This window comes from Protopterus annectens, chromosome 1.part0, assembly GCF_019279795.1.
Source record: "Protopterus annectens isolate FY-2018-M chromosome 1.part0, PAN1.0, whole genome shotgun sequence".
Taxonomy (NCBI): domain Eukaryota; kingdom Metazoa; phylum Chordata; order Ceratodontiformes; family Protopteridae; genus Protopterus; species Protopterus annectens.
Genome location: NC_056725.1, coordinates 679,830,549 through 679,844,010, shown reverse-complemented (window position 1 = coordinate 679,844,010; position 13,462 = coordinate 679,830,549).

Sequence of the window (13,462 nt, the reverse complement as noted above, 5' to 3'; positions counted from 1 at the left end):
CGTTCCTTAAAAGTCACGGCTTTTAGCGGCTTTGTTCAGTAGCTATGGTTTATTGTCATTGTCAACTCGTTGCACATTACCCATTCGATAGGCCTAAATCTAATATGTGACATCAACAAAACCTGCTGGAGAGACAGGTTTTTCTACCCGAAGCTGCCCTGTCTCTGGAATAGACTTCCCATACACGTAAACAGAGTACCAAACTGACCCTCTTTAAGTGCAACCTTGATCAGTGGATGGGAAACCACACATTTGTCCCAGGGGTTCCACCTGTGTCCCTCACTGACAGGGGAGACAGGTGCTGACTGAGGTTTCTTTTTTGGGGGGATAAACTCTTGGCTAGGCTTGTAAGGGCCCCAGGGCCATTAGCCTAGTAACCTCCTATGATTTATATAAATGTAGCATAGCCTATGTCATACATGATAATTTAATAAAGATGTTTCTTGTTTACAAAAATAATCATACAGAATATTATATTGATAAAGTAGCAGAAAATATTTTAAGAACTAAGCCAGCACGGAAATAGAGAATGGAGATATTCTGCTGACAGGGATGAATGCAATTAGGGATACAGACAGTAGGCAAGAGGGGGCTGGAATTTATAGGAGAAAATTGGCAAAGGAACCAAGGTATTGGGTGCAAATAACTAGACAGAAAGAAGTAATACAATGGGAAAATGGCAGGAATTTATTTTGACTGTAGGTTAGAGATTGCCTTTCCTATCAAGGATTGTGTCCCTAAACAAAAGAGCAGCACTGGTCGAGTTTTTAGTAGAATCTAGAACAGAAGCTGCTATTAAACAAGGAATAATTTGTAGAACATATAAAATAGTGCATGATAACTATAAGAATCAATCAGAGGAGGTTTGAAAGGATTGGGAAGAATGATCGGATAAGCAATTCACAAATGGGGGATATATATTTGTGTCCCAAATATGAAACAAAATCTATAGGATTTTTGCATGGAATTGTTTACATAGATATTTCTATACCCCAAGTAGACTCCAGAGTACTTTTCTTCAGGTAGACAGCAAATGTTGGAGGTGTGATGGAGAAGAAAGAGGTAATAGGGAACACATTTTCTGAGAGTGTAATGAGTTGGCAAACTTTACAGATTCCATGCAGACTACTCTATCAGAAATACCAGGGAAGCAAACAGGTGTAACTAGGAAATGATTTTTCTGAGCTATAATACAGAATCTGAATTGTCTAGATATAGTAAGGCCTTGCTAAGTCATAGGTTCATAGGTTGGTACTAGGCTATCGGCCCTAGGGCCTATACAAGCCTAGCCATAACAATTCCCTGGCTATTTCTTCCCAAAGTATTTACTTATCTGGACCCCTGTCTAGCAGGGTGACTGACATGATCCCCGGGGTGAATTTCCTATCTCCCATCCAAATATCAAGGTTCCTTTTGAAGAGGGCTAAAGAGGCGCTCTGCTTGACATGTATGGGCAGTCTATTCCAGAGTCTGGGGAGTCTCTGGGTCAGGAATCTATCCCTCCAGCATGTTTTGTTCATTGTGATGACAAGGTTTAGATCCCCTGGAGCGTGTGTCTCTGAGGGATTGGGATTTCTTTAAGTGTAGCATGTTCAACAGCTCTGGGTTTGACATGGCCTTGTATGTTAAGCAGAGATCGCATGAGTGGGACATCAGTGTGCCTGACTATAGAGTCACCTATGACTAATGTGTTGGGTATGTTGTCTTACCTTAGGGGCTGTTGTTGGGTGGCACACTGGTGTTGTGAGCTATGTGACACTTTGGTTGTGACTGGTGTTTGTTTGCATTTCAGCTTCAGAGGTCCTTGTTGCTTGGGCAGGTTACTGTTAAGGGCCTCCACATATGTGGGTTTAGTGTTGCTATGTGTGGGTGTTGGTGGTGTGGGTTTAGAAGGGCTATGTGTTGCTTGAGGTGTAGTGCTGGTGTTAACCTTCTCCTCTTGACTGTTTAGCACTATCTTGGGTGGAGAGAGCTTTGCTTCCAGTTTGGCTATGTAAGTGCATCTCTCGCAGGTTGTAGTGTTGGGTGGTAGGAGGAGAGGGTTGTCTGTGTACATGAGGCAATTGTTGCATTGCCCCCATATGCCCAGATTCACCAGGTGGACAGGAGAAATCACCAGAAGCTGACCCTTGGACATGCCTGGTTTGGTGCTTTTTTTTTGTAAAGTACAAGAGCTGTTTTCCCTTACCTTAGCAAGGTACTTTGCAGTTATAGGCTTAGTGCCTATGATTAATTTCTCCTTATTAACAAGGAGAGTTGAGTGCTTGTATCAGTTTAAGACTTCCTCGTGCTTTCCAGCAAGTTTTAAAGCAAGTGCTAGTCACAGGGATGCTTAAAGGTAAGATGAAAAAAAATTGTTTATCCTAAACACTGCAGTGTGCACTAGAGGAGCTAGATGTGAAATTAGGTAACTTAAGTTTTACCTGTCTAAAAAGTTAAGTTTTAGTGGAGAGTCACAATTTTTAAAACAGCAAGATAGATTGAAAGGGGGTGGTCACTTTTGTATTCTGGTATTATGGAATATAGTAGGATGACCAATAAATTTAAATAGTTGAAGGGGAGTGATTTCACAAAATGATAATTTTGTGCTTACACAAACCAGTAAAAACAGAGAGGAAATGAGATATATGGTCAACTTAACATAAAGGGAAGGCTGGAAAGGTTGGGAGGGTGGCCTAATGGTTAAGGTGTTTGCCTTGCAAGCACAAAGTGCAGGGTTTGAGTCTCACAAGGGTTAATTGGCTAGGCTTAAAATGGCTCGCAAGGGCAGTTAGCCTAGTACTAATCTATGAACCTAAACTAGAAAGACAGTGGTGTTTAAGAACACTACAGTAATCGGGTGGAAGGGTGGGGGGAAAAATTTCTGCCTGACTCACAAGAGACAGAGCTGTGGTCTCTTTTCAAGTTTTAATATGCAGTTAAAAGCAGAATACAAGTAAAACACAAGGTAAATAAAACAAATTACAGTATTCAAAATTCAAAATAGAAAGGCTGTGGTGGTGCAACGGTTAGCATTGTCGCCTCACAGAAAGAGGTTCTCCCGTTCGATTCTCGGCTGGAGTGCCTTCTGTGTGGAGTCTGCATGTCCTCCCCACGGTCGAGTGATGCTAAAGACATGCGGGTATGTGCGAGTGTGAATGGACATGACTTCTTTGAAGGTTGGGCATCGGGCTGGCAACTTGGCACTGTAAAAATCCACTGCCAATCATGAGCGGACCAGAGTTCCGCTGTGGCAACCCCTAACCGGGGAAAGCCGAAATACTTTTTTTTACAGTATTCAAAATAGAAAAAGGCAATAAAGTAACACAACAAATAAAAAGCAAACTAACCTATCAGTTCCACTTTTACCTGGTTCCAAAGCTACTTAACTGACAGGTACCAAGCTGTGAAATGGGAAAATTCTATCTCTCCTCAACTGCCCATAACTATAGGAGTCCCACAGGGTTCTATCTTAGGACCACTACTATTCACAGTCTTCACAAATTACCTCCATACCTCCACACAGCATGCATCTATCATTCAGTATGCAGATGACACTACCTTAATCTGTGCTGTATAAAACATTCCCACCCTCCTGCAAACAACTCAACTAGCATTCTCTGACGTTGAAAACTACCTTACCAAAGCCCAACTTATCCTCTATCCAAAGAAAACTCAGTTTATGATTATAACCAGTTCTAACAAAAACACTGATAACAGTCAATTCGCTATCTACTCCAATCACTCCAGTGGCACAGGCTAAGCTATTGGGAATAACCATAGACTCCCACCTAAAATTTGATAGTCATCTCAACTTAACTATTAAAAAAGTACATGCCAAACTGGGATCACTTTAACGTATCATACTATTTCTTACCAACAACACAAGATCAGCCATTGCTCACTCCCAACTTTTATCCACCCTACTCTATGCATCTCCCATTCTGACTAATCTCAACAAAACTGAACTAAGCAAAATGGAAGCCTGCTATAACATAATTGCCCGCTTTGCTGCAAATTTCTCATATAGAACTCATCACTGTACTGCTTTGAGACAGCTCCATTGGCTTGAACTGCCCAACCTCCTAACTTACAATCAGCTCCACCTCTGTCATTCTATCTATTACTTCCCCAATAAGTGTCCTGCTCTCAAAAATCTAGTACAACATCACTCAGCCAAAAGGCCTCTTAGATCATCAAGCAAACTACTACTAGAAGTCACCAACAGCTACAATAGCTTTGGAGATGCACTATATAGTAGTTCAGTGGCTAAAAAATGGAACTCTGTCCCTACTAGCATTCAAAACACATCATTCAAAGCCTCCTTTAAAGACCTCATCAGGCAACATCTCAAGCAAAGTTGGCAGTGCCATGATTGCTCCCCAGGCTAGTGAAAGTGGATAAGGTATACATACTAAATCTAGAGTACTTGATAATAGTTTTCAATTTTACTCACAAACACTGGCTAATCTACAATGTATGTACTGCACCTGTGTACTATGCATGTATTCTACATATGTTCCAAATTTCAGCTGTACACCGCAAATCTATTAATTACCTTTATTTTTAAATTAATATTTTTTTGTTTGTTCTCTCCACTGTAACTGTTGATGTGCCGCATACCACTGTAAAAACATGTCTTTTGTAATTTGTGTGTATACTGATCATGTCTAACTAAATGTATCTGTAATTTTTCTTTGTGGAGCTTTTCTCCCCAGGCCTCTGCTGAAAAAGAGCCTTTTCAGCTCAGTCAGACACCCCCGGTTAACAAATGTAAAATAAAATAAAATAAATAAACCTTTCCCTCACAGCAAAGTGTAGCAGAGTCTGGGTGAGTCTAATTATGGTGACTGATGAAAAAGCAATTACTATAACATAGAAATCAAAGTCAAAACCAACTGTACTAGAAGTAGTGAATATAGTAGCAGAGATAAAGCAACTGGAATTGTGATCTTTAGAAAAGGGTAGGAGCAAATTACATAGGAAAAATGGGAATTGTGGGAACAATGCATACAGGGGATGAATGAGGTTTTAAAGAAGGCAGGATCTGAATGAGCTATGTAATGTACGACTGATAATGATTGGGTAGATTATAAGTGATGTATAATGTTTGCAACTAAAATTGTGTCAGTATGGTCTGTGATGCAAAATGCTTGCAACTAGGATTATGTCAGTATGGTTTGTTTTCATTTAAATAAATGCACAATTGCCTATGTCATAAATGATAATTTGATAAAGATGTTAAAAAACAAACTTGTCAAGAAAGTCACAGGCAAACTCCAACCGATGTGGTAGTTGCTTTTAATGAATGCACACTTTCATTTGGCTCCCTGACCAAACTTCCTCAGACTGTAAAAAAGTTTCATCTAAAGACATTCCAATAAAATATAGCATAGCAAAATCACATGCTTCAACACCACCAATGGTAGTGCACTGCCCTCACATTAATCAACACAATAATTGTTAGCACCTATCCGCCCTTTACAAGCATCCATTACATGCCTAAGAACAAACAGTGGGTGGATAAATCTAACCTCACATTGACATATTTAAAAAACCCTGTTAGATTAGGCATTTAAAAATGCAAGATAAATCTGGCAACAGTAAATCAAGTGCTGATGGAATCATTACTTAAAATAAATCCTATAAGAGTTAACATACCAAGCAGAGGGAGACAAATCCCTTACATAGGTACTTTAAGGATGCATCGATCACAGAAAGGGAAAATGTCACCTTCTTGTTGAAATTTTATAAACACAAACTATCGCATTGGTATAACATCCGGCACATTCTTACCATTTAGTCTTATTGCCAATGGCCCCATTTAAGCTGGATGGCGTATACGGACCTTCATAGTGGCTCTTTTTTATATATAAATAGCTCTTTTTCAGCCAGTTTACACATTTCCAAAGATAACTGGAGTCAGCAAAATAAATGTATACAACCCCTCCTTCACAAAGTTGACGTGACGGCACGCCTCTTTTCTCAGAGCTTCGTCCATAAGAACTTGCTCGTAATCAAGTGGGCATGTTGTGTTGCCTTAAGACTAATCCGTCAACAGCAACAACAAAACCTACATCACTCCACAAGAAAATGCTCATCCATCAGATCAATGAGGGGAAATAGATACATAAATTTAAAAGCTAGAGCTATCATAGTGAATGAATACACCTACTCTAAGCAGCGCTCTTAGTATTAGCGCTATAATCAGAGAAACCAACTAGGCTAAATAAAGCCAATCAAGAATTTAAAATAAGATAGAATGACATAAAACAGAACCAGAGGGTTCCCCATAAATCGAAGGGGTAATGGCTTATCTTGTATGACTTTAGAGTATAGTAGGCACAAAACAGTGCCAACTAAACTACAAGCTCACACATTACAACTATAACATAGAGCTAACCTATATGCCCAAATGATGGTACATGGGTATCAAACAACCATATCCAAACATTGAGTCTACTATAAATTTGCTAAATTAAAAGTAACATGCATAAACATTTTATAGAACTAACTTATGTAACTATATTATGATATATAAGCATACAACAGTTGGTACCAAAGGGGTTAAGGAAGGCCCGGTATCCTACTGGGCTCAAGGCTTACGCACCCTTCCATCTAGAACTTATTCAGCTCTTTGACAGACGGGGTATGGAGCTGATGGAATTAATGATTGAACACTATACTATATGGATGGAGGAACTGTCCAAAGGAGTTGGATTATTAGATAATGAAATAAAATTAGATCTGGCCTTCTCTAGGTACAGATATGACAATACCAGAATTTTTAGTAGTATTGATCAACTACTAACTAAATTAAACGCCACTAAAGTGAAGAAACTAGAGAGTGATAGACGGGCATATGATAGTGGAAGTGCCTATCCACAACCACCATCGTCACAAGGATGAGTCAACCATAACCGCCAACTTTATACGAGAGACAACAATGAATTGAATGTAGTTCCAGATGATGACTTAATCATCGAACCAGTGGACATCCCTAGGACCAGTGACGTGAGGAGGAGTTTCAGAATCAAGAACCAGGAATATCAACAGCTAAATCACCAACATTTTCGGGAACAACACCAGTTGGGTGCCAGATCCCAAACAACAAAACAAGCCACAACCCAGGAGGAACAAACAGAGGTCCTACAAACAGAAGAGATAGAAATCAGCTTTAATGTTGGACTTAAAGTAGTCATTAATACCACAGGTGACTTTAATATTTATAATTTTCATCACTATCTGTATCATTGGACTTAGTAGAATTGTTGGCGAAGAGGTATACATTCATCCCTAGTTTTCATATGGACCTATCAAGGACAATTATCGACTTTAAATGTTTGATTAGGAAATTGAAACTTAAAGGTTCTATTGAGGGATGGTGTAACCGAGATGAATAACCCCTTACGTGTAGCCAGCATGTTCAACCCCCCCAGACTAATCCAATATTACAAGTATTTGAAAGGATGTGTGAGCTGGACCTCCGGTCAATATATGGTAGAACAAATGTGAGACATCCTACCCCACTTAGTAAAAATTATAATGTCTCTAAACAAGAGTGGGAATCTTTGACTCTCCTAATCAGGGGTGTAGCCAGGATTTTCAGATTTGTACTCACAACTCCATGTTGCTGCCCCCGCTAAGCCACACCCTCATCATCATGATGTTGCTACCCCCCTTACGTACATGTCCAAGTCATACCCCCATCACAGTGCTGCTCTCCTCCACCCTCAGCAAATGTCTGCCAGGAAGCTAATCTTTTGCATGAAACACCAAAACAATAGCAGCCATTTTAGTTCAAACATGCATTTGACCCAGGTGGGAAAGCACATAAAGTATTTCCCCATTTACGTTATATGCTAAACTTTACCCTAGCTGTGCTGTATCCAGATGGCTACTCATGAGTGTCTTTTAATAAAGTGTGACATAGCCCCTACACATAAGCTGTGGGGAATTATCTGTATTTGTCAGAAACACTGTCACCTCACATAACATTATCCATGACCTTAATTTGGAATGCCTAGAGATCTAAATCACCATTAAAAAAAGACCTATTAACTCTGTTGCTAGCCACAGATCCTCCCAATGCCTCCCAGTGATTGAGAAAAGTACTGTAACACCACTCACTGGTTAAATATCAAGTCAAACACCTTTTGTTAGAGGGTACAATCATCCAAATATTGAGTGGCGCACCTACACATCTAAAACATGGATATGTTTGGCATTCCCTAGACTTAACACTAGCGCAAATTGTAAAAACTACCCATGAAAGTCTCATAGACCCTTGACTTTGATCATTACCAAACTAGTTCCCACCTGTACCCCACTTTGCATCTTTTCATCCCTAGTGAAACCTGTCCATAAGTCACCTTCTGTGTCAGGTGTAGTGGTACCACTGCCAAACCACCTTTAGAGACTTCTCCAGGGCAAACCTACTTCAGCTTGTACAAGACCTAGACAAAGGTTCCCAATAGTCCTTCAAAATGGTCACAACTAAGAGGGCTGCCACATTCACTTCAAATTTGTAGTAACAGTCCAATAACTGTGTAAAAAATTCAGCATCCATCCACCCTAAATACAATTATAAATTCAGGAAGAAACATCTTTGGTGTTACTACCTTATTAATAAACTACACAACAAAATAAGGATCATAATGACAAGTTATAAAAACAAAAATCTCCCTCCCTTACCTTGAGACCACAGTGAAACATACCATAATGGAAATTAAGAGCACTAGAAAATGAAAAGCAGAGTCTGAGCTTAAGGTTACGCTACATACCAAAGGAAATTGCAAATCTTTCTTCACTTGTGTCAGGAAAGCAAGGAATAATATCCAACAATGTGCCAGACTCATGTATAATATTACTCATTCTGATTTCAAGGATATAGCCACTATATTAGGAGACAAATTTAATGATAACTTCCCACACCACTCCACAAAGTTGCCCCACTATCCATGAAGAGTATTGCAAAACAAAATAAATATTTTCACATCTGAACACACACAGGTTTTGTTTATGCAAAACGTTTCTTAATATATTAAAATGCTGGTAGATACCCAACGTACACATTTGTTATCATTCTAATTGTATGGTCAAAGAAACAACACGGGCAGACAAAAAAAAAAAATGAAACATCCAAAAGCACAACACAGGCTTGCTATTTTACAGGGTCAATTATAACTTCTCCATTGGGAGTACAGTGTCAGGAATCAGGAAATATATTAAACACTGTTTATGCACATAAAACCACTAGCAGCAGTTGTCACCCAGAAATGATTTCCAAGCTAAGTCCCTTGCTAATAGAGGCTGGCAAACTGTAGAACAGTGTTATTAAGCTAACTGGCCTTCCCGTAGATTGCTGTCTATACTTAAAACAGCAAGACTGCATTTGTTCCACTGCAGAATCAAAAGGGAATATATTCAAAACAGCTTGAATGACAGCAGTCAAAAAAAAAAGAGAGAGCGACAGAGAGAAGCATAGGAAATGTATCTCTAATAAATAGAAGTTCTGAATATCCTAACATTTGAAAAGACGCAAAGATATAAAGAAACCACACAATCTAATTATAGCAGAAGCATGTAGCAAAATCCATCTGTGTACACATATTATAGAAAAAAAGTTAAAAATCTAATATGTAACAACTGTACAAAGTTTCTGTATTTAAGAATTATTCTTCAGTTAGCAATCAACTTCCCTCTCACAGCCCAACCCTTATCCATCACCCTATTCATGTTTGCACAATTCATATCAGGGCTGAACAGTACATAATGCCCCACTTTTACTTCTCTCATCTCAATGACCACATAAGTTAATTTTTTCATTCCATGTTTATAAAACCTTCATCTAGTTATACTGTGAAATTCCTAGCCCATATATTCCAGCTTTCCATAATATACCATCTCATCATATCTTACATCACATGTTCCAAACACTAATAACCAACTTGTCACAATCTAAAGCTCCAAAGAGTATGAGAAGGCAAAAAATGGAAGGGTAGCCACTGAGCAAGTTGGTCAATACAGCAACTAGTCCACAATCTTAAAATAATGATTTGGTGAAGATAGAAGCACTTTAAACCCAGCACACAGTCTGAATGTGGCACAGACACAAAAACACAGGATTCAGCCAGCAGAAGCAGCAGCATACCTCTCAACTTCTTCACTAAAGAATTCTGGGCAAAGTCAAAAACAGTGGGGGGAAAACTTGGGAAATATGAGGTAAAATCAAGTACTTTAAAAAAGTATGAAAAGTAGAGATGGAGAAGAAATGGAACTTCAATTACCCAAAATAATGATGACAAACAAATTTGAGCAGCAATAGTGAATTCACCAACAGACAACAGCAGAGAATACAATTCAGATTTTTTTTAAATGCTGGTTTAGAAAACATGCTTACCAGCTTTCATACCTGTACTCTTCTGAACTTTAGCAAGCACACCCCCCCTTCACGTCTACAAAGTTTACACCAAATTACAGTAGCTAGTCTGTATTAACGATTAAGAGAAAACCCCAAAAGAAAACCAGGAAGTCGCTTTCACGTTCTGTGGCTTTCCCAACTTCCAGGGGATATTTACACTTCTTTTTTTTTCTCAAAAAATCTTTTATTAATTATATGAATAGCAAGACAATTAAAATATTATACATAACAAGAAGGCATAAATGAACATATAACAATTCATCTAGTGATAACAACCTTCCTGAGATTTTGATAAATTATTTAGAAATAAAACATACACCATATGTACACTATATACAAGTTAGGCAACCTGAGAGAGAAAAAAAAAATATTTAACATTAACTATTTAATATGTTTAGAACCTTTTCTAACACAACCTTTCTAATAGCTTTTTTTTTGAACTCCCACCTAAGTATCTTTGAGCATCAATAAATTTAAAAGCCATTTTCTGGAAAGTAACCCATTTTAATTTAGAACGATCAATCCAATTTTGTATTACATAAAGTTTTAGTAATGAGCAAATAAAAATGATAACATGAATATCAACTTTTGAAAGATGGATCAATGGAATATGTAGAATAGCAAATTCCCACATCAACGTGGATTTTTGATATCCCATTTTCTGCAGTCTGACTTTCAAAGATGTCCACAATCTGTGAGAAAAATGACAATACCATAGAATATGAAGGATGTCTGCTTGGGGATGAGAACAGCATGAACATGAAGGGGACTTATTTGGGTTAAATTTGTTTAATTTGATTGGGGTAAAGTAGGCATCATTATTAATCATTAATTGTGTGTATGCTAATTTTTTAAAAGGGATAAATTCCTTAGTGTGTCTAATAGCCAGGACTTTCTGAGATTCTGACAATTGGGAATTATAATTCAACCAAACATTAGATAAAAGACAGTTGTGGTCCATCATTAAAGAATTAATTAATTTATATGAGTTTGAGAGCATTTTATCAGATGATGAAAGTATTTTGATAATCGTGTTAAGGTTTTTCAATTGTGAGTCTATGGGGACCAGACATACAAATTTGTTTTAATTATTGCTCTTAGTTGTGTAAGAATTGGTGAGTAATTCCAGTTTACTTTCAATAACTTATGCCAGTCAGATAAAGGCAAGTCAAGATATTTCAAAACATCTCCTACTTTTAGATTTTTAATTAAAGGATAGTTTGTTAAGTTCAAAAGTTTATTGTCCAATAATATATTTGGGTTTAGATGAATTGGCTGAACATGGTGCGAGATCTTTTCTAGTTTACACATTTTGAGTAAGGTTTGGAAATCTCTAATCTTTTGTTTAAATACTGTAGATATATTTTTAATAAATAAACTATCCAGAGAGATAAAGGAATAGCTTCAGGATTTAAATTATTAGAAATGACATAATTATACCATAATTTTATCCATAAAGAGTGATTTGGATAAGAAGTGTTATTGAATTTAGAGATAGTAAGAAGTTTATTGGATGAGACAATCAAATAATAGAGATAAAGATTAGGTAAACACAAACCTCCCTTGTCCTTCGAAAATGCCAATCTAGAATAGGAAATTCTAACAGATTTAGGGAACCATATGAATTTTGCCAAAGCTTTATTTACAGACTCAAAAAATTTTTTGAAATTATCTGATCAGATGATGAGAATTGGTAAAGAAATTTAGGCAGAATATTCATTTTAATAATGGCCACCCTTGAAAGAAATGAAAGGTTTAGATGCTTCCATCTGTCCATATCAGACAATATAGAGTTCCATAATTTATTAATATTATTTTTAAAGGAAGATCTATTATTGTGTTCTAAATTGATTCCTAAATATTTTATATTATAAGTAAACTGAAAATGATCGTCTGGAAACAAAAAAGATTTGTGTGCTAAATGATTTAAGGGAAAAATATGAGTTTTTGTAGAATTTAAAAGATAGTTGGAAACCAAAGAAAATAATCAATAGAATTCATTATTTTTCTGTAATCAGATAATGGAGTTTGAAAGTAGATTACTAAATCATCCGCAAAAGCAGAGAAATGAATATTAGTATTAAGAATTCTAGGGATGTTATGAAAAGTATTTTGAGTAATAATCAATAGCAAAGGTTCTAAATAAATGTTGAAAAGAAAAGGGGACAATGGACAACCCTGTCTTGTTCCTTTAGTGATCTTTATCGAGCAGAAAATTGACCATTAATGTATAGTCTAGTAAACATATTCTTGTATAAAACTTTAAAAAATTTATAAAGAATAAGGGAATATTAAAACATAACATAGTTTGAAATAGAAAGTTCCAACATACTCTGTCAAAGGCATTTGATGCATCTATAATCAAAGCATATATAGGGTTTGGATTTTTCTTAATGAGATGAAGTATAGTCTCTAAAGATAGAGTATTATCCCAAGCATGTCTCTGAGACATAAAACCTGATTGATCTGACGAGATAATTGAGGGTAAAATCCGTTTCAATCTGTTAGCCAGAATAGATGACAGAATCTTAATATCCACGTTAATTAAAGAAATGGGTCTATAATTTACTGGGTCAGATTTATCTTTATTATTTTTTAGAATTAGAATGGTTTTGGATGTGTTCCAATGAATATCTGAGATATCATTAACTCTTATGTGATTGTAAACTTTAAATAGAAAGGGAAGAACTACCAATTTGAAAGTTTTGAAAAATTCTGGAGTAAAACCATCAGGACCCGGAGATTTACCCAATTTAAGATTATCTATTGAATCCGAGATTTCTTGTACCGATATAGGGGTAGAAAGTAGTTTTTGCTGATTATCATTAAGTTTAGGGAACTGCAAAGAGTCTAAAAAGAATTTTGATTGATTATCTTTAACAGAATTAGAAGAACCTGAATATAACTCAGTGTAAAGAGAGGTGAAAAGTTGAATAATCTCTTCATCAGTATTATATAATCTGTTATTATAAGATAAAGATGTAATATTTGGATTTCTGAAGTTAACTTTAATAATTCTCGCTAACAATTTAGATGGAACCTGGGCCCACTCTGAATATG